Here is a 27,630-nt window from a genome sequence, read left to right on the forward strand (position 1 = left end):
GCATGGTTGACATATGATTAATTTGGTTGACAAGTGATTCTTCTAGTGTCACTACAACAAAAATGAGCTTTGGGTACAAAACAAAGGGCACAATTGAGAATTTGTGTCAGTTTGACCACCAAACTCCTTAAACAGTTCTCATTCCATAGAGGGCACCATCTACTGTGCCCAATGTTAAAAAAAGTAAACACAAAACAGTAATGGGCACGGAAACCGTGCCCAATGGGGTCAAATGACATCTTCTTTACTGAAGATGGGCACAAACAACATTTTGTGTCTATAAAAATTATTTGTCAAAGGTGCTTTATATTCTCTCTCATTTGTCTTTACCTCCTCTAGCACACCAATAATTAAAATGTATAAACTTGTGGTAAATAATGGTATGGAGCTGTTTATTATTGTGCAAGTTAGCAATAATTAATGTTGTTCAAATTCATTTTTTGCGAGAGCCGAACCTCATATCTCTCACTTACATGTAAAGAAGAATATCACTCCACCGTAGTATTGAATGGTGTGTTTTAGATTTATAATGGATCATTTCCAGCTGCAATGAATGTTTGTTAGATTCGTATCATTTTGAACTACTTTTTAGATTGGTATCTCCCTGCAGGTTTGTTTTCTATGCTTGGTGATAAGGTTTTTGGTTTTATAGTAAGTGTTTAATTTTTTTACTGCAACAAAAATCCTTCAAGCAGTGACACAAAACCAACAATTGTGCCCTTAGGGTCAGTCTCTTTGCAAAAGCATGTTGATCTTCAGATGGACAAATATTTGTAGATTCTTTTTTAGGACACTAATGATAGAAATTGTGCCCACTAAATATTAATAAATAATAAATCATTCTACTTTTCATTGGGTCTTCAAATGGACAAAGTATTTTAATAATTATGAATTCCTTTTTTTGACACAAATGTTAAAATTGTGTCTAGTAAATTCTAATAAATAATAAATCACTCCATAGCAAAAGAATATGTTGGCACAATTATGGAGTTGTGCCTTTATTATAGTATAAATCGTCCACACTCCCTTACTAATTTGTATATGGAAAATTATAAGGTTGTTTCATAGAGTTGTGTTTTTTTTTTAATTTGATCAAGTTCTACATCATCGAGAATGGCGGACAGGCGACGTCGCAGAGTTCGAATTGGAACCGAATCTCCAGCATCACATTCATCTATTGGTTCCAACATTACAATAGCAAATTCCACAACAAATCCTCCATCTCAACGTCCACGACAACCTGTTAATGTCGGGTGCATACCTCGTTCTATTGATAATCAGTACATTCTTACTACAGTTGCTGATGGTAGCCTTGGCTACGCATTACCCTCAAATAACGGATGTGTACGTGCACCTCAAGGACGTGTCTTGCCAGCGTGGGCAAACCCAGGTAGGACAGAACAATACCCTATCAATTTGGTTTTTGCTGAAACGACAACTGAACAGTCTACTAGTTCTGTCGTTGTTATTGAAGAACCACGCACTTATGAAGCACAAATTTGTCCTCGAGGCATGTCTCTTCCACATATGAGGTCACGAAATATGCAGAATATTACCGTTGAGATTTTAAGCAGCGACGAAGAGGATAATTAATATAGTTTGTATTATGTTATATTTCACTGGTGTGTGAAAATATAATAATCTTATGCTATGTTGTACTCCTCTTGGGTCCTCAAGTTATGTAGTATTACAATATAATAATGTTTTTTTTTGTAGTGGCATTGTATATTTTTTGGTTTATAATTATGTTTCCCGTTCGATTCATAGCACAAAATTCAATGAATTCATAGCGTTGCAATGCAAGCCTTATGCCACATTACCAGTGCAAGAAAAGAAAAAGAAAAGAAAAATAAAAGACAAAATAAAAACAATAAAAGAACAACGCAAGGCTTTTATCATGCTAATCCAAGCCTCCTCTCATGGTGCCGTAGCTTCATTCCACGGAACACACTTTCTTCCTCCAAAATAAGTCACTTTTCAGCCTTCCTTCAATGCGAATTCAGAATTCATGAATTCCCACCTGTACCCGTCTCTCACTTCCCTCGATTCTTTCCGATTTCAGGTACTAATCCCAATCCTTTTCAGAATTGATCAATTGGGGTGTCTGTAAATCAAGCATTTTCAGTTGGGGTTTGTGTAAATTTAGTTGCACATCTGGGGAAAAGAAAATCCAAGCCTACACATTTGGGCAAAGGAATCATAGCTACAAACACAGAATTATATTTATCCTCGTTTTGCTCCAAATCGCGCATCTATTCTGGGTTTCTTCAGGTATTTGAATTATATATATATATATATATAATTTTTTTTTTCCGTTCTTATTTGGTGGCTGGCTTGGATAATTGAAAAATTGTTTTTAGAGAGATTGACCCGTTTTGTTTCTACGATTTGCTAGTACTCAATTTGTTTGGTGCATTTTTCCTTGTGGTCTGATATATAGCATGAATAAAACAACAAGTAAACGAAAAACATGGGAGAGATGCTGGTACTCAAATTGTTTGGTGGTATAATCTGGTTTTTGGTCTTGAGGTAACATGAGGGACAATGTTTAGGCCTGTGACCCTTCCCATAGGCTACTTATTGATTGGAGGTTCACAATACAAACCGTTTTGAAGCTAACAAAGTTGCAGGTTAAGAGTGGTGTAATGCATAAGTGTAAGTCATGAATGTCAAGCTTATCATCCTTAACATATTAGTTCAACTGTAATGGAGCCAGCATGATAAAAGTATATTACCCACCAGTATGTGCTCTTTTTGTGACAGAACTGTGTACTAAATCTGAGATTGTAACAGAGGAACATGGAGTTTTGAGTTGCCGTTCCTACTATATTTCTTCCATACTTTTTATATAATATGAATAAAACAACAAGGTTGCATGAAAAACATGGGAGAAAGGTTGAACCGTTTTGTTTATACGATTTGGTGGTACTCAAGTTGTTTGGTGAAATTTTGTTTGAGGTCTGATATGTAGTATGAATAAAACGACAAGTATAAGTCTCTGGCAACATAAGTTGTGGGATTGCAGTAGCAGACTTGAAATGGAGTTAATTGAAATGAAACAAAATCTATTCAGAGTATTGTACACCGTTAGTGAATAAGCCACTTCAATCACATATGGTTTTAGTTGGTTTGTGAACTCTTAGGATACTAGGTTGGATGTTTATGAACATATTTCTTAATTTGTCTCAGTTCGCTAATCTTAACGTGTAATCGTTAACTTATAATTTCATACATGCTTGTAGCTAAAGATGAATAAAGAATGGGTGCATCTGAATAGGACAACCAATGAATACTTGATTGGCAGGCGTGCATTCATCAACAATGCTTTAGATGTTGCTGCGTTTCAAGGCAAAATTAAGTGCCCCTGTCGGAGTTGTTGCAATATGTTTTATCGTGATCCATTTGAAGTCGATCAACGCATGTATGTCGAGGGTATGGATCCTCATTACATAGATATACCTTGGGTTGAACATGGCGAACAAGTGCATACTTCTGATAACATATCAAGTCAAACTACCGAAGCTCTTAATGAAAGAAGCCCTGAAAATTTCATGGCAGCGATGCTTCACGATGTTTTCAGTAACCATGTGCATATGGATGAGTCAGACCATGTTGGTAAATCTTCTTCTGCGTGTGACGAAACAACTGATGCGCACCAATTCGACAACATTCTACGAGAAGCAGATGGAGAATTATATTGAAGTAGCAGGAAGAAAAGGTTGGATTTTGTGATGAAATTATATCAGTCAAAATTGTTATATGGAATGAGTGATGCTGCATTTGGTTCAGTGCTGGCACTAATAAGAGAGCATTTTCCTATGTGTGAGACTTTTCCTCCAAATTTGTACTATACAAAGAAGATTATTCGGGCTTTGGGGTTGGATTACCATAACATAGATGCGTGTCGAAATAATTGCATGCTATTCTGGAAAGAGCATGTAAATGCCATCGTTTGTGCAAAGAGTGGCGCTAGTAGATATAAGCAAATGAAGGGAAATTCAGGAACGATCCAATGTACCAAGGTACCAAAAAAGGTTTTACGCTACTTTCCCATAGGTCCTAGACTACAAAGGTTGTACATGTCTCGTTACACAGCTGAGTCAATGATATGGCATTTAGAGATTAGAACTGACGATGGTGTTTTGAGGCACCCTACTGATTCTTCGGCTTGGAAGCATTTGGATAATACATATCCAGATTTTGCAAGGGAGTGTCGCAATGTCTGTCTTGGGCTTGCAAGCGACGAATTCAATCCGTTTGGTATGCATGGCAAACCCCACAGCACATGGCCTGTTTTAGTTGTAGTTTATAATCTTCCGCCTTGGATGTGCATGAAACAACCTTATATCATGATGTCCTTCCTAATTCCAGGGAAAACAAGTCCTGGTAATGCAATTGATGTTTTCTTGCAGCCGCTAATTGATGACTTGCGGCCAAGGAAGAAAATATCGGTAATATCGGAAATATCGGTAGTCCGAAAACACGGAAATATCGATGGAAATATCGGGATAATATCGATATCGATAAAAATTACATGGAAACCACGGAAATTGTAAGAAAAACTTGGAAATTTTTAATGAAACTTTGTAGGATGTTTATTTAGTCAATTATCTATTAGTTTATCACAAAAAATTGGAAGGAAATGCATTGCATGATGGATTTAACTGATTTAAGTTGATTATATAGCGAGCTGGCAAACATTGTGAGTGTAGAAAATATGTAGTAATTAATGAAAGAAGTTTAAACACACCATAATCATTTATATATAATTAATTAGTACAATATTTGGAGGTTTTATTTAGGATATTAAAAAAAAAAAAAGGGAAGTGAATAAAATGATGAAGAATAATGTGCCGAATTTGACAATTTAAATTTCTTACACATAAGCATGCGTCTAGGCGTTGAAGTTCCAAATTATAGTATATCAATTAACGATTGAAAATCAATACATTGAATAAGATTAAACTTTAATTTGGATGCCGATTATGTTTTTTCAACTTGATATAAAGTAAAAGTATTGAATTTTGGAAGCTAGGAGTGTGTCAATTGAATTTTGGCAGCTAGGAGTGTGTCAATTGAATTTTGGCTGACGTGCAAGGTATCAATCTCTTCGTCTCTTCGAGGGCTACAACTTTCCTTTTTGTTTCACTCAATTTCGTTGCGTATTGAAAAAGTTATACTCATTTGAATCTTACCCAGTTTCCGGCGACCTCAGTAGATTTCCGGCCAAACCACAACGAGTCAGACGTCGTGTGAGGTACCATTCTCTTCGCCTCTTCGAGGGCTACAACTTTCCTTTTTGTTTCACTCAATTTCGTTGCGTATTGAAAAAGTTATACTCATTTGAATCTTACCCAGTTTCCGACGACCTCAGCGACCTCAGTGACTTTCGAGGCATTTTCCGGCCAAAACACTACGATTCAGACATCGTGTGAGGTACCATTCTCTTCGTCTCTTCGAGGGCTACAACTTTCCTTTTTGTTTCACTCAATTTCGTTGCGTATTGAAAAAGTTATACTCATTTGAATCTTACCCAGTTTCCGACGACCTCAGCGACCTCAGTGACTTTCGAGGAATTTTCCGGCCAAACCACTACGATTCAGACATCGTGTGAGGTATCATTCTCTTCGTCTCTTCGAGGGCTACAACCTTCGTTTTTGTCTTGCTTGATTTCGTTGAGTTTTGACAAAGTTATGGCCGTTTAAAGTGGGTGTAAAATTTCGGCCGAAATTTTGATTTTTTCCCCCATTGGCGAGTCCCACATCGCCCATGCAAGGAAGTGAGCAATGAATTTTTCCTATAAAACTCACACTCCCCAGGTGAAATAACCAAAACGTGTTTGGCCTTTGGGTCATGATCAAGTTAACTATGTGTTGAGTTTTCTCAATATATTTAAGTATTTTTTTAATAAAATATTGTTGATATTGTCGATAATTTCAAAAATATCGCGATATTATTGATATTATTGATAATATTGCGATATTTTGACGAAAATAGGTTGGATAGTTGAAAAAATTTCGGAACTTAAAAAAAACGATAATATCGGCGATATATCGCCGATATTATCGATTTTTTCTTCCTTGCTTGCGGCATTTGTGGATGACAGGTTTGCGAACATATGATAGTCACCGTCAAGAAACCTTCACCATGCGTGTTGCCTTGTTGTGGACTATCAATGACTTTCCTGCTTATGCCATGCTCTCAGGGTGGAGCACTAGTGGTGAGAAAGCTTGTCCGACTTGCGGTGATGACACCAATTCTTTACGGCTTAAGCATGGGAAAAAGTTTGCATTCATGGGACATAGATGATGGCTCCCAATGTCACACAGGTACTGGAGACATAAAAAAACTTTTAATGGATCTCAAGAATTTCTAAACCCCCATAAACCAAGAAGTGCCATGGATTGTTTAATGGAAGTGACGGGATTGACCTTCAGATTTGGCAAGGGTGCAAGGGTAAGTGGTCGTAAGAGAGGGTGGCATGATGATGAACGCGTTGTTGGTCAGTGGACAAAAAAGACTATATTTTTTGAATTGCCTTACTGGAAGGATCTCCTACTACGGCATAACTTGGATGTCATGCACATAGAGAGAAATGTAATTGAAAATGTTATTGGCACTCTTTTGGAAATTGAAGGGAAGACTAAAGATGGTATTAGGGCAAGGGCTGATCTCGTAGAGTTGGGCATTAGGCATGATCTCCACCCATGGGCAGATGGTGCCCGTACAAAGCTTCCAACGACGGAATACAATATGAAACCTGGGGAGAAAAGAATGTTGTGCCAGGTTTTGGAATCAATTCGGGTGCCAGACAACTACTCTTCTAATATCAGCAACTGTGTTAATATTCAAGAAAAGAAGTTAATTGGCTTGAAAAGCCATGATTATCATATGTTGATGCAGGTCTTCCTCCCTATTGCAATACGAAAAGTGTTGCCGAAATCGATTGTTACAGTGTTGTTAGAGTTGAGGGTGAATGATGAGGTAGCTATTAAAGATGCTATACGTGCATTGGTTGCTGGACCGATGCAGTGGGTAAACTGTTATACAACGTACATCATGAATGGAAATCGATTTAAGGTTGCTTCTGCTGATCGACATGCACGAACCCAAAATAGTGGTGTTTTTTTAGCATCCGAAGTTAGTAGTTTTGCTACTACGTCGACAGGAATCCAAGGTATGGAGCTGTGGATTATTATGGGGTAGTGACAAATATCATTGAGTTAGATTATCACAATGGTCGGAAGGTTGTACTGTTTGACTGTGATTGGTTTGATGTGAAGAGCAAAATGTTTCGTACTAAGAAGGATGAGTTTGGATTCACTTTAGTTAACTGTGAACATCGTTTACCGTCGGATGACTCATTCATACTGGGGTCATAAGCAACGCAAGTATTTTATGTTCAAGATCCTATTGACACTGATTGGTTTGTTGCTACCAAGATAAAGCCACGAAATGTTTACAACATGCTCGATACAGATATAGAAGACCTCAACACAGCCCAAGATATAGACCTCAACACAGCTCAAAATATAGAAAACATGTCAGAGGATGATGATATAGTTCAAACAAGAGCGGATGTTGCAGAAATTGTTATTGCGGAACGATTATCAGAGTTATATTAATCAGGAACTTATATCCACTATAGCAGAGCTAAGGTGTAGGTGGATAATGCAACTAATCTATGATGCAGGTAGGCAATGCAATAAATCTGTGATGTAGGTAGTTAATTTACAAACAAAAACAAGTTGTGATGCAGGTAGAGATGATGTGGCAAATGAAATACGGCGCCAGATATATTCCATCCTTTGGTACGACTGATTGTTTTTCGTTAGTGGTTCCTTGTTCGTAAGGAAGAAATAAAATGCAGCAACTGAATTCAGTTTTTGATGTTTTCATCCAAAGAAATGATTCCTAATTCATCTTTTTCTTTGTGCAGCTTAAAATTATGCAAGAAATGACATTCGTCAGGTGAGTGTACCTGCATTAGGATATAACTGAATACTTGGTATTCAAGTAAATCTTTACAAATCAGATGTAGAGAACAAAGGTTAAACTTGTTTTTGAAAAAGAACCCGACCGGATATCTGAATACTTGGTTTTGATGAAGTACTAAATTATCTTTCCTCATAGGAACATTGTTTTTCTCATATATGGTTGAACACCAGAGTCAGAATGGCCCCTTCTACTTGAATTTCTGGTGCATGTCCATCGGCAAATATAGATAAAAATGGCGTCATAACTGCTTACGCTTCTTGGGTTTAAATTACAAGTTTTGAGCAACTTATTGATAGAGTACACTGGATTCAACAGATAGAAGATAAATTAGATGCTTGTTGTACACATGTACTCTGGGATCATCTCGGAACCTATTTAATGTATGCCTAAAGAGCAAGTAGAGCCGAATGTATGCTTGAAGAGCAAGTAGAGCCGAGTTTTGTTATGATAGGTTTGTTAAAATTGCAGTGGACAATCCATAGTACACACTACTGCCAATAAATTCACTATTACGAAGCGTATTATTGTGTTTAAGTCACCCTGACTCAATTCTTTTCTCGTCTCCTCCGATATCTCCCTTTTCAATTTAATCGTGCATGGTGAGAATAATCTTTGTAAGTTATGGTGGGAGAAAGAAAAATGTATAAACAGGTTGGTTGTTCTACAAAATGTTTGAGCTTCTACTTGTTTGGTGTTTTTCTTTTGAACAAAGCTAAGCTTTTGGTTTTGTGAATGAGCTGGTTAATAAAAGTTTTGAAGATTTTAACTCTCGAACATTTCTGAAAGTTAAATAAAACCAACCATAAGACACACCCGAACCCCGATAGCCATCAAACTACTAGAGGTTGAGATGTGTTGGCTATCACCAAAATGATGACGAAGCTATATGTAATAAATTAAAGATGTGAATGAATTGAATTAAAACAAAATTGGACTATAACTAATAATGGCTTATAAAATTGGATATATATTAATTTTCCTCTTCTCCAAATTGGACTTTTCCCTCTAGTTTATGGTGCAACTTTGGTTTCCCACCACCAAATTCAAAAACCTGGTTTCCACCACAGCATTACACAATTGTGCCCACTAACTCTTATACAAGGTATAAAATATCGATGATATCGGAAATATCGGTAGTCACATCTTCGAAGAAGGCCTTAATGTAAAACCCCTCCCTTTAGTTTATAATTTTACTTTCTAGGTTTTTATTTTTTATTTTTAAAAAAATTTATTGTTTTTGGATCTTAATTAGTGATCCCAAGGGGTCCACCCCCTTATTTTTGTCCCCGAGGCTCTCATCTCTCTTCTCTCTCAGTCATTTCTTTGTTTCACTTTCCCATGCTCTCCCTCTCTCTGCAACTCTCATTCCTTCTTCGGTTCTTCCCCGAACTCACACACACACACACACCAGCACTCCCTCATCTCCCTCGTTCTTCTTCTGCCTCTGCTAGTGCAGACAAGGATGGTAGCACCATGGAAACCGGTGCAAAAGTTTGGAGAAAACTAAAACCCAGTTTCCGGTGTGGACCGTGGGTTCCAAGGTGAAACTCCATCGAGCTCTGACCACGGCATCCCTTGAAAATGGTATAGATATCTTCCTCTTCCCTTGGGCTTCATTTTCATACCTAGATCGGAGTCTAGGGGGCTGTTTTACAGTCGGCCGGAGCTGTAGAAGCTCCAACGTTCGTCTCCGACTTGCACAGTTCCGAAATTTCACGATAATATCAATAATATCGCGATATTTTGACGAAAACCCTTTGGATACCTATTAAAATATCGGTCCGGTGAAAAACCGATAATATCGGCGATATATCGCCGATATTATCTGCATTTTGTTCCTTGCTCTTATAATAATAATTTAAAAATAATTGTTATAATAATAATTGTGCCCATTACCTCTTATAATAATAATAATTACAATTCAACCCAATTTCTATCTCACAGCCGTCTCACCCTCACTTTCCAAAAATTTGAACGCCGCTCCTCCTTCCAATTCGAACCCGCTCATCCGTTGAGTCTGTCCACTTCAACGTCGCTCCTCTGTCCAGTTCAAAGGCATTCCTCCGGTTTGGTTGCCGATTAAGTACAGTTCAAAGGCATTCCTACTGTAAGCAAGTACTTACTTAATTACCTTCTATTTGGTTGCCGTGGAAGTATAGGAAAATGAGTGAGTGAGTGAGCTGGAGGCAGGCCTCGTAGGCTGGTACTGTTAACTAGACAGAGCAGAGGTTAATATGCGTACGTTAGCATCTTGGCGCAGGTTGTTCTGTAGTGCATCACACGAAATTTCGTTTTGTTTTTCATTGAAAAATGAAAATTACAAGAAGTATTTGCAGATTGTTGTCACTGCAGAAAAACTGAAAATTAAATAACGAAATTATGCATTATTTTTCTGCTCGTGTCCATGTCTCGAGGGTTGTCGTGGGACTTGCAAACGTAAGCTCAAAAGATCAAATCTCTGTTTCGCATCCACTTTTCGAGTCGTAGTGCGTTGTATACGTGGTTTGATCAAATCTATATAATCTCTCAAGTTTTTATATTGAGGTATTTGCTGGTTTATTATGAACTTGTATAAAATTGCTTATTTTTTCTTAAACTTTAATTTTAGCCAATTACTTTCCTGAACTTTTATAATTGGTGTAAATGTATATTCTTGTTGACTGTATATGCATTAGTGTAAATGAATAGTTGTCTGGTGTTAACTGTATATTCATTGGTGTAAATGAATAGTCCTTGTTGATTACAGTTTTGCAATTTGCAATGTAGATGGCTAAACTTATGCTTGCTGATGATGCATTTTTGGCATCTGTGGAAACTCGACCACACTCCCCATTTGGTGGAGATGCTCCAAATGAATCATTTTTGGCATTTGTGGAAACTCAACCACTCTCATTAGACATGTAATGGAAATACGCAATCTTGTGGCTCAACTTCTTTGTCAGTCACAACTCGAAAGAAGAATAGGGGAGTTAAGAGAATACGATGGGGTAGGGGGAGGCGCGAAAAACTTAACTTCAACATATTCGGTCAAGCTATTTCTCCTCCTGACAATGTGGCCTGATATGGCCGCTACATAGCCATGTTGGCTCATGATGGTGGATTGATCCCAATTGATTCACCTGATTGGCGCCAATTAGATTCTTCGAAACTTGATCCAGTTTGGTCGTTGGTCCAGGTATGCAATACATACTGCAAATTTGTGTAAAATTTGAATTGTTGGATGCTTGCAATTTTCTGTGACTACATTGTTGATTATGTAGGCCACTATAGACAGGACAAATCCAACCGCTGTTGGCAAGGAGGAGAAGGTCAGGGGTATTATGGAAACGAAAATACATGATCGTTTCAAGACATGGAGGGCTAAACTCCGTAAGTTATATTATGTTCCCCTTGAGAACTCTGAGCAGAGGAAGCACTGCAATGATGCTAGGGTAATCCAGACACAATGGCAAGCCTTGGTAGCTCATTAGGATAAAATGGAAAATAAGGTTTGTAAAATTTTAGACCTTAGACATGTTGTTCTGTATGTTTGAGGGTGTCATTTTGTATAATCCTGTAAGTGGGTTTCTTTTTAACGTGTGTTTGGTATTAGAATGATTAGTGGTCAAATGGCCAGTTCTTAGTGGTTTTCAAGGCCTCTGTACGTCTTTGAAAAGCTTTGTTCTTGTGGATTTGATACAAAATTTGAGTTTGATGACAGGCAATGTCTCAATGTAGAATATTCACACTTTTATGACATTTATTCTCATGACTTATTTACTGCATCTTTATAGTGTGTGTTTATGTGATATGTCAAAGCCTTTTCACTCAGTATAGTTACTATACTTCATTAAACCTTATTGCAATACGAAACTGATGGTTCAATAAAATGATTATTTTCCTTTGTGGTGTTGTTTATTTGTTGTGAACCAGCGGTGATATGCAACTAATACCAAGAATCGAAAAATGTTAAAGACGAGTCACACAACTGGGACAACAACTTTTGCTCAAATACGGAATGATTATGTGAATGGATTCTTTTACTATTATAATTTGATGCTGCCATGAATACTTTTTTACGACAACTGACCATTCCATCCATCTTTAAGGTCAACTGACCACCACATTATTGCTTCAGTTTTGTCAATATACATCTCTCATGGTCATCATTACCACTCTTGTCAAAAAAGAAGACGTCAAGCAAGCTTTTTCTTGCCAGAATTAAACATGTATAGTTAGAGGAAAACATATGTGTTGTATTCCAACCCTCGCACTTGAAAGAGTGACATGGGTTTTTTGGAACTCCACCTCCGATTAGGAGTTCTTAAGCAATGCTCCACCTAGCCAGGAAATTTAACCACCTTTAGGCTCTAGTTTTTCTTCAACATGCTTAACTTAATCAAGTATTTTACTTGAGTCACCAGTAACCTTCATGATCATTAGCTTGCTCCACCTTGAACCACGTGTGTCCCAGCCAAATTACCTTTGAACTAATTGTTGTGCAATGGACGAGCTTGATAAATACTTAAAATGTGATTTAGCATTAGTGTTCTTCTAAACTTAAGTACTTAGCAAGTCTGAGCAGAGTCACGAACATAGAAATGTTTCAATGCACAATAAGATATATTTGGGAAAGTACAAAGTTTACAATACATTATGAATATACTTCAACAGCTACATCTTTCCATTTTCTCTCTTCCAATGTTCTCATTGACTTTATCAGTATGTTTTACAAATGATGGAAGACACAACCAGATATATTTGGGAAAGTGCAAAATACAAAAATCTTTAATTTAGTGGAATTTCATGGGCCTCTGTGATCACAGTTTACTCCTTCTCTTCGGCGCCTTATTGCTATTCAAGTACAAGCAGCTGTTCTGAAGAGAATAACTACTACTGGGTAGAGGAGAGAATCCTGAATACTTGCCATCTATCTTCGCTATGCATATGTCATGCATGTACTTTAGAAGCTCGTACTTTTGGACAAATGGTTGTGCTGCATATTTCTCATATGGCATCCACTGCAAAATGCATTACGGACAAGCTTAATATGTACAAACAGATTTCAATGCAGAAAGATTACATCGAAATATAGTGCACTATATTTTCAGCCATTGTAACTATGATTGTTTAATGATTGTGGTTGTTTTTGGGATCTTTTTTTGTGTCTTAGGCTGAAGAACATGATGGAAGTGAACCTGATCGTGTCACTTTTTCAAAATGACACACACAAGAGGACCTAAGCAACTCCCAATTGATGCCGAATCTGCCAGAATGATGGTAATTGGGTACATTTTCAGTTGACCAAATTTATTTCAAGCAACCTTTAATGAAATTTTATGCATTTACGAATGATTAAGACTTTTTCAAACAGTTGTCGTTTGAAAATCTGGAAGTGAAGGTTCGTGAGCGTGGTGAAGAGGTAACAACAGAGGTTCGCAATAGGATTTATGCAAAAGTGATGGGGCTAGAGAAGCGGAATCAAGTGCGGGGCTTTGGCCTTGGAGTTGGCTGGGCAAATGTACCAGGAATTATTACTGAGCAGCGAGGTATTTCTAGGGAAGTGAAGTATCTTCAGGAAGCTTATGAAGCTCAGAAACAAGCCACTGCTACTGCGGAAGAAAAAATGACTAGTATGATGCATGAGGCAAATGAGAAACCAGAAAAGATGAAAAAAGAGCAAGAAGAAAGCATACAAAGGCTTAGGGCCGAATAAAAGGAGAATTTGAGGTTAGCAAAGGTGCAAATGGCTGAGCAATTCAAAGCCATGTTGGCACATGTGGGCATCAACATTGGTTCATTTGGAGTGGGTGCTCTACAAAGTACTTCAACTCAACAGCAAGGGTGTGGAAGCTCACACGCTCAGATTTCAACGTTTTTTGAAGGTGGAAATGACAAGAATGTGCAGTGTGGACCTCCAATTGGTAGTGCTATGATGCATGAGGACTGCAAGTAAAAATACTGGTTAGTTGTCATCAAGCATCTCTTGTAGATGTGTATTTTGTTTATATATTGCTGGTTTAACCATTAGAACATTTGAATTGGGATACAAGCTTGGATATGTTATATTTTGTTGTAAATAGAGAATCCCGGGTATAGCCAGCATAGGATAACATGTATTTTTTGTTTAACATTTGGATGGGTTGTATTGTTAGGTTGCATGAATCGGTCTTAGCCAAGAACATGGGTTATGTAATATATTAGCTTCACTATTTTAGTATTAATGTTAATGAATGTAATGTTGATTTATGTTTAGTTTGTAATGGATAATTTGTAAGTTCCTCAACTTTGGTGGAAATTAGGTCTTGTGCGCAAGCTAGATGATTTCTATGTTTAAAAAAAAAATCTAATTTTGCCCCAAAAAAATAAATAAATAAAATTATCCAATTGTGCCACACTTTTACAATTGTGCTGGAGCTTTATTGTATTTATTAAAATATAATAGAGTGGCACAATTTTAAAGTTGTGGTGCCTTTGCCTTAACATTTATACAACAATCTAAGCCGTTAAAATAGCAATTGTGCCCATCTTACACCATACATTCAATAGCCTTTATTAGAGGTGAGGCACAAAAATGGTTGTATTTGTGCTTAGCCTTTGGGCACAAAACAGCATATTGTGTGCTATCACCAATGGTGACGCCCATAGAGGGCACATATACAAATTTTGTAGCTGCACTGTTGCTATTGGTTTATGAGCACAAATGTTGGTGCTTTTTGACCTCAAAGGGCACAAATAATGTTTTGTGCGCAGTGGCCATTTTTGTTGTAGTGTGTTCTTGTCTTGATTCAGATGACTTAGTTCATTCATGACCTCCTTTTACCTAATAATGATTTACTAATTTGCGGATAACTTTGCTAACATGGGATTACGTTCCTCAACGTGGGTGTGGCATGAATTTCCCCTTGCCAATGATTTTTGCTTCTTAATTTGCATTCGGAATTTCTTACCTTGTACAGTTTTATTAATTATTGAAACTAATAATTTGTAATGACTAAAGAAAGTTGATCGATGTTTCATCATAAAACCAACTAATAATATAGGGTGTAGCCCAACCTCTAATAAATTCATGCAATGTCACTACTCTCATCAATGTGGAATTCATCTCAACATGTTCCCTCATGTGTGACGAGTCCCTACTGTCATCAATGTGGACAAGTCCCTACTCTCATCAATGTGGGATTCATGTCAACACGTTCCCTCAAGAATCATAAACGGGGTGACATGGAGCACGAGTGGCCGTTGGGCTTCACACATGTGACAACCTACTTTGATACAATGAAGAAAGTTGGTGTTCCATTATAAAACCAATTGGCGATATGGAGAGTAGCTGATGAGTAGATTTTATATTATATATTTTACTCTAATCTTAGTATATTTTGGTTAATATTTTGGAAGAATTTTGATACTTTGAATTGTATTTTCAATATAGGACTTTCGACTTCATCTGGAGCAAAACAAGACCAAATGGACGAATTTTGGAGTAATTCTAGTTGTAAGACGTTCGTGAGTCACTTAGCTTGATCGTATCAAAATATGGGATTTTTCCATCAAGCGGTTATTTTCTGGCGATAAAATAAAGGAGCGATGCGCAGTGCTGGAAAATGACGTTTTTGGGCTTAAATTGCGTTTTTGGAGCCCAAGATGACCTCGGATGGGTTCGTGTCCTTCTGGAGAAGTGTTCATAATATTCCAAACATTAAATCCAGCTATATTGGGCCAGTTTTGAAGCAGCTTATGGGTCCGAAACGTGGCTGTTCAGATTTTAGACAAATTTTACCATTTAATTTAGGGTTATGTTTCGTATTTTATTTAATTATTATTTTTAGTTTCCTAGGGAATAAAGGACCTGTTTTTAGAGTTTGTGTGGGGGCTTAGCAGATATATTGCTTGGCCATCTACAGTTTTTCACTACGCTTTATTTTATGCAATTTTGGAGACAGAGAGAAGTGCTAGGGTTTTGGAGATTTTCTACTCTAAGGTGTTTTCAATCCTTTTCTTAGTAATATTTTCTATGATTTCAATTATGAATATGCGTAACTAATTTCTTTTGCTAGGGCGAAACCTTAAGCCTTAGCATGAATATGTGATTTTTATTTAATTGCTTATGATTGATTGCATGCATACTTTGAATTGTTAATCACCGGGATAAAAACTATCTAATTGTCTTAATGCCTGATCACCATTAGGATTTTTAGAAAAGTAATTTGATGCAATTTGGGTCGGAAGGTTCTCTGAAATTGACGCTGGCTTCTTGTGATTAATAATTGTAATTTCACTTAGGATGAACACCACGTCTTAAGGGTTGCATGGTTTTTCAAAGGATTTTCAGTAGCCTAACTACTTATAAGCATATGTAAGGCCTTTTCTCTCATTAATGTGAGATTCATTTTCAACACGAGTTGGGCTACTCCCTATGTAGCCAATTTATTTTATGGTTGATCCTCAACTTCATTCATGGTATCAAAGCAGGTTATCTCACATGTGAAGCCTAACAGCCACACGTGCTCCACATCACTCAGATTGTGTTGTACACGTGTTAGGCTTGAAAATTCACCACACGTAAATGGGCGTGTTGATAATGATGCCTACATTGATGAGAGGATGGACCTTGCATAGGCTTATAAGCAAGTTAAGGTATTCCCCAGATGGCCAATTGGGTTTATGGTGGAACCTCAGCTTTCTTTAAGATATTAGAGTATGTTGTCCCACGTTTAAAGACCAACGACCATACGTGCTCCACGTCACCAAAGTTGAGTGTTCACGTTTTATGCTTGAAAATTCAATACATGTGAGGATACATGTTGAGAATAAATCTCATATTGATGAGAGAGAGACCTTACATGTGCTTATAAGTATAGACTATAGTTCGGCCACTCCCCCCTATTTTGCTAATTGGCTTTCTGGTGAACCCAACTTTCTTGTATAATTCGATTATTCAGAATATATATTTTGGAACAGTGATGTATCACGTTATGCACATATAAGAACCATGTTTTGGAGTTTCCAATTTCTAAATCTACTCATCAACCATTATTCCTCTCATAAGAAGCCATGCCAGTCCTTGACCTCCTCTTTCTATTCTCTGTTCTCTTCATCATTTATCTTGTTCTCCGACCCGTCTTCACCTCCAAATCCCAAACCCTACTCACTCCAAGCCCCTTTGCCCTACCCATCATCGGCCATTTCCACCTCATTGGCCCTCTCATCCACCGATCCTTCTACAACCTATCCCTCCGATTCGGCCCCTTATTCTCTATCCGCCTTGGCTCCATCCCAGGCATCGTGGTATCCTCGCCCGAGATCGTGAAGGAGTTCCTCAAAACCCACGAGCTCTCCTTCATATCCCACATAGAGTCCATCGCGACCAAACTCCTCACCTACAATGTTTCACTTGCCTTTGCACCTTATGGACCCTATTGGAAATTTATCAAGAAGCTCATCATTAATGGGTTTCTAAGCAACCGTAGCGTCAGCAACTTTGCTCCGATTCGAACACAAGAGTACCTAAGGCTTTTGAGGCTGTTGACCAAGAAAGCTGAGAGTAGTGAAGCTGTAAATCTCACCGAGGAGCTACCAAAGCTTTCCAACAATGTGATTGCAAAGATGATTTTGGGAAGTTCTGAAGGTCCGAGTGATGAAGGCAGGGATGAAGAAGCTAGGGTTGTGGTGAGAGAGGTGACAAGGATTTTTGGGGAGTTTAATTTGTCAGATTTTGTTTGGTTTTGCAAGAAGACTGATTTGCAAGGATTTGGGAAGAGAATTGAAGACACTCATAGGAGATACAGCGCGTTAGTGGAGAAGGTTATTTCAGAACGTGAAGACTTGAGAAAGAAAAACATGAGAAATGGAGGATGCAGTGGTGGCCACGAGGAGGAGGAAGTGGAGGAGGCGAAGGGTTTTCTCGACATTTTGCTTGATTTGGTGTAAAAAGGGGGTGGTGAGATTGAGGACGTGAAATTTACAAGAGTTCATATCAAGGCCTTGATCATGGTAAAAAAAAATCTTTTGCTCCAAGCTGAAATTTGGTTTTGTGCTATTAGGTTGTTTGGTAATGAGACATTTTTCAATATGCTTAGAATATGAGACGGTATGTTATATGTTACTATATAAGTGGAAAAAAAAATTTGTTTTTCAAGTATCCCTCTATTTATAAAATGACATATAGCGGATGTGCTTGTATTTAGTGAAAATCTTTCTTTGGTAACATGCATGATTTTGGATGTGTCATGAGTTCAATAAAACAATCCAAACATGCAAGAGTATTTAGCAATGCATGACTGCTTTTACCAAAACGTGGCATGAAAAAATAGTAAATAGTTAGCGAAAAAAATAGTATATTGTTTTATATTCTGAAATATAATTTCCATTTTGTTTCTGCAATTTGTAACTCTCACTGCACATGCATGTATATATCACGGAGTCACATTTGGTCAGCTTTCCTGTGTCTTTTCTGTACGACGTAACGATGAAGGCATTAGCTGATATGAACGTTTTATTGGGAGAAGAAAGGGGAGTGCATGCATGCTATTTGTCAGAACGGCTGTGTTAGCCTCAGTTGTACATTTCGACAGAAACAAAGTCAGTATGCATGTCATTTCATAGCGCAAGCGTACATAGTGTTCATAACTCTACGGTCTCTACTATTTGTCAAAATGCAACTAGTGTTTCGGCGTATTGTGTTTAGATTTTTGGTTAATGATGTCAAAAGTTTTAGTTTAATGGATACATCAGAGCACCTAATATAATTTGTGGTGAGGGTGTGGGTAAGGGGTCTAGGTCTTGGGTTCGAGGTTTGGGGTGGGTAAGGGGTGGGGTAGGGAAAAAAAAAAAGTGGATACATCAGAGCACCTAGTATAATTTGTGTGATAAATTCATAGTAGTAGTGTCTTTTGCACTTTGTGAAAACTGTAAAAGAATTTCAAATTGAAGATGGTACTTTACCACAGTGATAAAAATCAATTATGTCATGCATAATAATTGAACCCACTAACGCTATCGTTTGCAAATAAAAAAATTCAATTTTTGGGATTAACTATCTAAAGCCTCATATTTTGCAATTTGCATCGTGATGTAGAAAACATAAGAGATCAATTGCATTTCTTTCTTATGAAAAAATAAAACAGAGAGGAAAGGTTTAACTTTTGGGTGTGTACTATATCGTGTCATATTTCCTTCAATTGTAGATGCATTTCCTTATACTTTTTTCCTAACACTTTAATGTATATTTTCATTATTATGTTTTCATAATTCTCGTACACAATGATGGAGTGTCAACAATAGCTCCACAATATATTTCTTTGAATGACTATGGAATTAACAAGGTTACCAAATTCTGTAGGGCTTCTGGGAATGTAACAGATTGTATTTTTCAGGATTTCTTCACTGCAGAAACAGACACAACCGCCATTTCAGTGGAGTGGGCGCTAGCAGAGCTCATCAACCATCCAAAGGTGCTTAACAAAGCAAGGGAGGAGATCGAAAGATTCGTCGGGAACGGACGACTACTCGTAGAATCCGACGGTCCAAACCTTCCATACATCCAAGCCATCATAAAAGAAACACTTAGACTATTAACACTTGTAGATAGAGAAGAACAAGAAATTACAGAGAAACAATGGCAGAGAGAAGGGAATGTATTGATAGCTTTCAGAGAATGTTTACAAAAATAAAACTCAATCAAAACAATAGCTATACAATCTCTTATATAGCCATATATCCCAATTACAACAATACCCTTCTAACTATACTAACAAACTCCACTACTGAAATAGTGCCATGTGGCATTTCTATTATTACTCCCCCCTCAAACTGAACTTGGTGCTGCCAAGTGACGTTTGAACTAGCTTGAGCTTTGAAATTAATCTGGAACTGCAAGACCAAGATGTCTGCAATGCTTCAAGAACATTGGACTATGCAACCCTTTTGCAAAAACATCGGCAATCTGATCTTCAGTGGGTATATATTGAACAAGGAGATCTCCCTTTTGTACTTTTTCTCGAACAAAGTTGTAATCCTTGTCAAGATGTTTGATCTTTGAGTGGAAAACAAGATTTGAGCTCAAAGCTAAAGCACTTAAGTTATGACAGTGAAGTAATGGAGGAGCTGAAAGCACCTAATGCATGTCTTTAAACAGAGATCGAATCCAACATAAATTTGCTGCAGAATGAGCTAAAGCCTTGTACTCAGCCTCTGTGGAATTACGAGATAATGTAGATTGCTTCTTAGACTACCATGATATTGGATTATCTCCCAAGTGAACCACAAAACCAGTTATTGATATGCAGGTGTTGATATCAGTTGCCCAATTTGAGTCGAAGTAAGTAGTCAAGTTGAAATCATGGCTCTTAATGTAACACAAACCATAGTCTAGTGTACCCTTCAGGTATCCGAGAATTCTTTTAACCAGATGCATGTGTAGATCAGTATGAGACGTCATAAATTGGCAAACCATATTCACAACATGAGCAATATCTGGCCTAGTGAAGGTTAGATATTGAAGAGCCCCTACTAAGCTTCTGTAATGACTAGGATCGGAAAGAACAGTGCCTTCTTGTTCAAGCAATTGTGTATAAGGTTTTGATGGTGTGGTGGTTGGTTTGCATGTCTCTATAGCTGCCTTTTTCAGTAGGTCTCTTGCATACTTGGATTGAGTAATGTTGATGCACAAAATCAGCGAGGACTTTGGTACAACAGAAAGTTTCAGGTTTGCGACCTTCGCTTGGTTGCTTCGATCACTAGTGAAGATAAGTATGTAAATGAATAGGGACAGGGAAGCAAACATAAGATGTACGTGGTTCACCCAGATCGGCTACGTCCACGGAGTAGAGGAGTTCTCATTAATTGTGAAGGGTTTACACAAATACATAGGCTCAAGCTCTCATTTTGTGAGTTCTAGTGAATAGTTTAGTACAAAATGACATTAGAGATTATTGTGGGAGAATGATCCCTATTTATAGAAAAGAGTTTCTAGTTTTGTTCTAACATTGACACGTGTCGTGTTGTGATTGACTTCTGATGTTGACACGTGTCGCGCTGTGATTGGCTTCTGATGTCGACACGTGTCGCATTGTGATTGGCCTCCTGGTTGAAGGGTAGCTCTTCTGGGTCCTTGACGGTATAACGTTGACCGGTGCTCAGTAGTTTCGGGATTGGTCAAGTATGGTACAAACAAGTAATGAATAAAGATCCATCTTCCTTGTATTGAATATGAAACCCTAGAAAAAATGATAATTTGCCCATATCTTTAATCAAATACTCCTGCAAGATCACTTGTTACTTCTTGAATTTTTGTGGAATTAGATCCAGTAAGTATTATATCATCTGCATAGAGTAAAAGTATAATAATATCCCCTTCATCCACTTTAACAAATAGGCTAGTATCAGATAGAGAAGGTTTAAAACCAAGAGAAGGAAGGTAACTTGTGAACTTTGAATTCCAGGCTCTAGGTGCTTGCTTCAAGCCATAGAGAGATTTGATGAGTTTACACACATAACTTGGACAAGTATGATCCACAAACCTTGAGGTTGCTTCATATAGACTTCCTCTTCAAGATCACCGTGTAAAAATGCATTTTTAATATCAATTGTCTCAGATTCCAACCATATTGAGCAGCTAGTGCTAAGACAACCCTTACCGATGTGTGTCTCACAACCGGACTAAACGTCTCAGAATAGTCCAAGCCTTGTTCCTGAGTGAAACCTTGGGCTACTAACCTAGCCTTGTATCTCGATATTGATCCATTAGGATTCTTCTTAACTTTATAAACCCATTTGCTTCCTATAATGGTTCTGTGAGATGGGGGTGGAACCAACACCATGTCCCTAGGGTCTTCAATGCATCATACTCCTCTTGCATGGCCAATTGCCACTCAGTTTTAATAGTTGCAGCTTTAAACGTCTTAGGTTCTTCAACTTCTATTATATCAGCAAGAAGGAACACCACAGACTGTACCAGATATTTTAGTAGCACCAGAATAAAAAATTTGTAGTGAACTTAACTCAAGTAAAGCATCCAAGTAAGTTGCATAATTCTTTCTTGAAATGGCACCTGTTTGTAGCCTAGTTTGAATGCCATGATGTCTTTGTTGCTGAATAGAGGAGACAGAAGAAGTAGTACCAAAAGACATGTCAGAGATAGGTAATATTACCTGAAGTTGTGTTGGATTGAGGACAGGAGGCAAAGAAGGTAGAAGGTGTATGAGGTGTATCACAAGGAGTGGAGAGAGTAGAATCATGATCTATTGTTGATGAAGATCCAGAACCGTGACACATGGATGTATTATTAACATGAGTATTTGAACAGGAAGGTGATGTCTCAGATGTAGAACTTATATGAGTCATTGGGATTGGACATGGTACAATCACAGAAGTGGAAGTACATGATGTCCCTATAGATTGATCTTTTATCCGTGGTAGTCCTAATTTTGCAGGGAAAATCGATTCTTCAAAGATAACATGTCTTGATATAAAACATTTCCTAGACTGTGTGTCATAACAAATATCTCCCTTATACCCCATTGCATAGCCTAGGAAAATACACATCTTTGACCTTAACTGCAACTTATTGCTATTATAGGGTTTTATCCAGGGAAATACTGCTGATCCAAAAATTCTTAGAGACTGCAATTCAGGTACCTTGTTGTAGAAAATAAGATATGGAGAGCTAAATGACAAGGTTTTTCATGGCATCTTGTTAATAAAAAACACTGCATGAGCACATGCAAAATACCAGAACTCACTAGTTAAATCAGCAGCATTTAAGAGAGTAAGTGCAGTGTCCACAATGTATCTATGCTTCCTCTCAGATATGCCACTCTGTTGAGAAGTATAAGGACATGAAATAAATTGCATAATCCCTTTTGCAGCTAAAAATGATGTAAATCTCTTACTAGTATATTCACCCCCACCATCTGTTTGTAATCCTTTAATTGATATCCCAAATTGAGTTTGAACAAAATTGTAGAAGGTAATGAAGATTTCATACACATCAGACTTATTGCACATGGGAAGTATCCAAGTAAATCTTGTATATTCATCAACCAACATCCTTCTAAGGATTTGATGGGAGTAGGACCCCAAACATCACTATGAACCTTTTCAAAAGGAACCAAACATCTGTCATTTCTAACAGGAAAAGGTATCATAGACATCTTTCCTTGAATACAAGAAATACAAGTAGTATGTGTATCATCTAACTTGTGTAAAACTTTAGACTGTTTCAACATAGTAGTCATAGTATCATTGGCAAGATGTCCCAATCTTTGATGCCATACACTGGATTTCACCATCTTCCCAAGTAAACAACTGGATCTTTCGTGGTAGACTTTAACCCTTTTGATGTCTGAAATACTAGTATTTGAAATAATTCTTCTGGTTTACTCATTCCATGATACACCACCTTCTTTGTTTTCTTGTTCTACACAAAAAAATCACTTTCATCACATATAAACCAGCTATGGTTATCTGCACATAATTGCTTAACTGAAAGAAGACTTCTTGCAATTTTTGGAACATGAAGAACTTTGCTGAGTATAAGTGAATGATTGTTGGTTTGTATTAAAGTAGAACCAATGTTTTGAATTGGTAAACTAGATCCATTACCAATAGTCATGTTCTCAGAACCTTGAAAAGGTGTAACTTAACTCAAGGAACCAATATATGCAGTCATATGGTGAGAGGCACCTAAATCTACAATCCACAAATCTTGAGGAAACACTTGATTTGTTTGGTGCATGCATATTAAACACTGATGATGATGGTGGTTGACCTTGGAATGCATAATTTCCCTTATGGAAACAGTTTAAGGCAGAGTGGCCCCTTTTTCCACAAATCTGACATTCCACAAGAAAGCCTGGAGAATGATTGTTTGTATTTATGTGAAAACAGTTTGCAGCTGTGTGACCCCTTTTATTACATATCTGACATTCAATAACAACAGTTGTTTTTGCTTCTGTATTGCCTGACCATGAACCAATAACATTCTGTGCATTTCTTGACCCTGCATAATAGAAATTGTTACCATTGGTATATCCCCTACCTCTGAAATTATTACCCCTATAATTGATGTTGCTATGCTTAAACTGATTACCATTGTTGAACCTGGAACCAGAATTTTGAGACTTAAAACCTTGTTGATGTCCTGAGTTTGATTATCCCACAAAACCATAGCCATATACGTCAGGATAACCTGGAGAGATAGGTAATGAACCAAACTGATGAGGCTCAAATGAACCTTGATGAGAACTAGAAGATGGTTGATGTGGATGTGATTGTTAGAAGATTGTACCCCCTGTAGTAGCAAGTATGTGACTATGACTTTGAGGATTAGATGAAGATGCACCATGAGAAGATGCAAATCCTTGACCATACATGAGATAACCAGAACCAGGAATTTGACCAAAATTAGAACCTTGCACCAAAAGAGGAGACATATTTTGAGATAACAAACTCATTTCCCCTTCAATTTCCTTTTCATTTCCCCTTCAATTCCCTTAGAGTAATAGAAGACTTTCTGGCCAAGATAATAGTTCTAATAACACCATATTCTTTAGGCAACCCAACTAACCCAACAATCATTATGTCATCATCAGAAATGGTTTCCCCCACAGCAATCAACTGATCCCTAATATTCTTCAATCTCAACAAATACTTAACAATACTACTGTGCCTTTCTGAATTGTATGCAATTCTGTCTTTAAATGATTAATTCTAGACTTTGAAACAGATGCATACCGTTCAACAAGATTTTTCCATGCTTCGAAAGCAGTCATACAACCAAGAACATATTCCATTGCCTCATCTGTTAAGGTAACAAGTAACAAACTGATAAGAACTAAATTAGTAGATTCCCATTCAAGAAACGCTGCAGAGATTTCCTTCGTGATACCAGTTTATGGACTTACTACAAACATTGAAGGACATACAACCGTACCATCAAAATGGCCAAAAAGTTTATACCCTTTAAGCACAGACTGAAATTGAAACGCCCGATTGGCAAAATTGTCATCCCTGAGTTTTATAGTTAGCATACCTAACAAATTCTCTATCTTGAGTGAAGATGCCATTGACAATGAATGCACCCAATACAAATCACAGCAAAATATTCTAATCACAGAGATTGATACTCTAAGAACAAATACAAATCACAGCAAACTTCTTTAATCACAATATTGAGATAATGACACTCCAAGACTCACATAAATCATTCACATAAATCATACCAATTTGATAACTCCCCAGAAATCAATCACAATCTTGAGAGAATGACACTCTAAGATTCACATAGAGAATGACACTTTCTGTCTCCGTTTCTACAAATCGCAAGCCTCAACTCTTAGAGAATTATACTCCAAGATATACCCAGAAAGAATGACACTTTCTGAAATCGACACATCAAGAATCGGAAAAAAAAATACCCAAAACCTTTACTTCATGTAGACCAAGAATTCAAGATACCCATAATTTCAAAAAACCCAAACAAACAATACTGCATCATGAACAGAAACGATTTCACCTGATTCACAACGTAAATCTCCCTGTCGAGAACCCACTACTTCCGACTTTCAACCTTCTCAGCAACCCATGTTGTGGACCTTCAAACCTACCTCCTTCAAACCTCCAAATCAAGCACCAAATACGTCAACGAAAGACTTGTAGATAGAGAAGAACAAAAAATTACAGAGAAACAATGGCAAAGAGAATGGAATGTATTGATAGCTTTCAGAGAATGTTTACATAAATAAAACTCAACCAAAACAATAGCTATACAATCTTTTATATAGCCATATATCCCAATTACAACAATACCCTTCTAACTATACTAACAAACTCCACTACTAAAATAGTGCCATGTGGCATTTCTGTTATTAGACTACACCCACCAGTGTCGTTGATCACAAGAAAATGTGTACAACAATATAAGATTGGAAAGTATGTGATCCTAGAAAATACAATTATATTTGTGAATGCTTGGGCCATTGGAATAGATCCAAAGTATTGGGAACATCCTTTGGACTTTCAGTCCGAAAGATTCTCATCATGGCTGGGAAAAGCCGGTTGGACGACCACAATAGATGTGAGGGGACAACGTTTTCAGCTGATTCCATTTGGTTCTGGGAGGAGGATATGCTTTTTAAAAAAGTTGAATCAGCTAAAAAAGCACAGCAAGACCAAATTCACCCTCAATCTTGAGAGAATTAGGAATAGCATGCGAAAGTAATTTGTTAATTGACTAATATATAATTTACATTACTCCTGTAGACAACCAACGTTCAAAGTCTCAAAACTGTCTCTGCAGACCAATCAACCCTACATTTTCCCGAGATGAAAAAACATGCCAACGTTTTACTAAAATAATCACTATGCAACTGTTATCACAATATTGCGAGGTGCAACAATGTTTCTTGGAACTGGCAAAACATTTTACTAGGTTGACATAGAAGCCACAATCGGGCCACATGGATGAAAAGTAGTCATTGCGGAGCGTCGCTTCTCCTTAATCGATTCTTTGTATTCCAAAACGACAACCAATTGCACAGTTTGGTCACAATGATGAAAGTGTGGCTTCTACGCATCCAATACTATCAAACAATATCCCCAATGATTTCTTTATAACACAAAATCTAAATACTACAGTTGCAGACTCAAATAACCAAAATTTGCAGAGTCAATGATGCAATTTTTCGTTTTCTGAGAAAGAAACCCGGATTGAGTGACTACTTCTCTCCGTCCATCGTGTTGCCTACTCTGATGAGATGTGAAGATTGCTCCTTGCGGGCCTAGTCGCGAATGAACGCTTCGCCTGGAAGGCTGCTCATGTTGATCATCGAAATGTAGCCCCAACCGTGAGTGTAGGCTTACTCGTGGACCTAGTCGAGAGTGCACACTCCTCTGCGCGCTAAGACGAGAATACACTCTATCTCGGGGGCCTAATCGGGAATGTACACTGCTCGAATGCTTGATTCGTGGCTGGTCGAGTGGCTGCTTGCCAGGACGCTGCTGGAGAGGTTTCTCGTTGGGACACCTCGTCTGGGGCACGTGGGATCTTGGTGCGCTGCAAGAGTTGATTCACCAAGGTTGTCTGTTGTGCAAGGGTACTCGTCAACTTTATGACTTGTCAAGACAAGTGTTTACCATTTGGATTTGAAAAGCTTGGAATGAATATGCCTCCTTGAGTAGTGGAACGGTGGTAGACTCCAGGAGCAAGATTTGAGTTGGGAAATGTCAAATCCGTAGAGAGATATGGTGAGAATACCCCTGGCTCGATCGTAGGTCCAGAAATTTGAAGCCTGGATGGTTGGACTAATCTTGAGCCGGCTTAAGCTGCTTGGGAAAGCACGGGAGCAGGTTGGGCCGCAGAAGCAGGTTGGGCTGCAGGAGTAGGCTGGGCTATGAGAGTAGGTTGCTCAGCGTGTGGTGCACATGGGTGTGAGGCTTAGGCTCGATTTGATAACGCATTGGGCTCGCGTTGGATTTGGGCGGCAGGGGCCAGTTGCCTTAGGCTTAGAGTGACACGGCTTAGGTCGTGACCTTAGTGTCGTGGGCCTTGGATGGCACGACAAGTTTGGATGACACGGCTTAGGCCGTGGTGGTGGCGCCATGGACATCGCCATGGGTGGCTACCGTGGTGGTTGCCATGGTGGAGCCTCATGG

The 27,630-nt window shown here is 37.9% G+C and overlaps 3 long non-coding RNA genes and 1 pseudogene across 4 annotated transcripts; all 4 read left to right on the top strand.

The window, feature by feature from the left end:
- The first annotated feature begins 1,863 nt into the window (after positions 1-1,863).
- On the top strand, positions 1,864-8,667 carry LOC114823926 (uncharacterized). Of its 2 annotated transcripts, none has more exons than XR_011579228.1 (4): positions 1,864-2,271; positions 7,723-7,811; positions 7,940-7,971; positions 8,134-8,667. It is a non-coding gene; the product is annotated as an uncharacterized lncRNA (long non-coding RNA). The 2 variants fall into 2 exon arrangements; XR_011579229.1 differs by having other exon boundaries at positions 1,886-3,074; positions 7,615-7,811.
- A 1,636-nt stretch (positions 8,668-10,303) lies between these two features.
- On the top strand, positions 10,304-11,486 carry LOC139194420 (uncharacterized). The gene is made up of 3 exons (XR_011579230.1): positions 10,304-10,434; positions 10,765-11,173; positions 11,259-11,486. It is a non-coding gene; the product is annotated as an uncharacterized lncRNA (long non-coding RNA).
- Positions 11,487-11,864: 378 nt separating this feature from the next.
- LOC114823927 (uncharacterized) lies at positions 11,865-14,232 on the top strand. The gene is made up of 3 exons (XR_003772002.2): positions 11,865-12,003; positions 13,151-13,257; positions 13,352-14,232. It is a non-coding gene; the product is annotated as an uncharacterized lncRNA (long non-coding RNA).
- A 2,799-nt stretch (positions 14,233-17,031) lies between these two features.
- On the top strand, positions 17,032-26,197 carry LOC103407755 ((2S)-flavanone 2-hydroxylase-like; annotated as a pseudogene).
- Positions 26,198-27,630: the final 1,433 nt, after the last annotated feature.

This window comes from Malus domestica, chromosome 03 (assembly GCF_042453785.1).
Source record: "Malus domestica chromosome 03, GDT2T_hap1".
NCBI classification, from domain to species: Eukaryota; Viridiplantae; Streptophyta; class Magnoliopsida; order Rosales; family Rosaceae; genus Malus; species Malus domestica.